Below are 394 nucleotides of genomic sequence, written 5' to 3' on the forward strand. Positions count from 1 at the left end.
CACACACACACTCTCTCTCTGCATGCACGATTAACCCATCGACTCGCTCTCTCTGCTGCTTCAGTAGCTGCTGGAGTTGGCAGAGTATTTTGGAGCGAGCGGTGGAGAATAATGAGGTTATCATAGCATCGCTCCATGCTCCATTACACCCCCTCAGCTCCCAGATATCCCAGATATCCCAGCAACACCACCGCTGCCGCCACAGCCCGGACCCGCTGACTGAGAGCGGGGCCGAGCTCAGCCTGGTTGGTTACTGTAACACCATTCACTGAGGAGACACCGGAACTCAGTTTGGGCTTTTTGCCACATGTGTGAATCCTATCAGGCTGTTTAATGTAAAATAATGTGTAACTGTACTCAAAGTAATCTGTAACTGTACTCAAAGTTAAAGTTA

Source organism: Morone saxatilis, unplaced genomic scaffold (assembly GCF_004916995.1).
Source record: "Morone saxatilis isolate NCDOM2014 unplaced genomic scaffold, NCSU_SB_2.0 Contig11, whole genome shotgun sequence".
Taxonomy (NCBI): Eukaryota; Metazoa; Chordata; class Actinopteri; family Moronidae; genus Morone; species Morone saxatilis.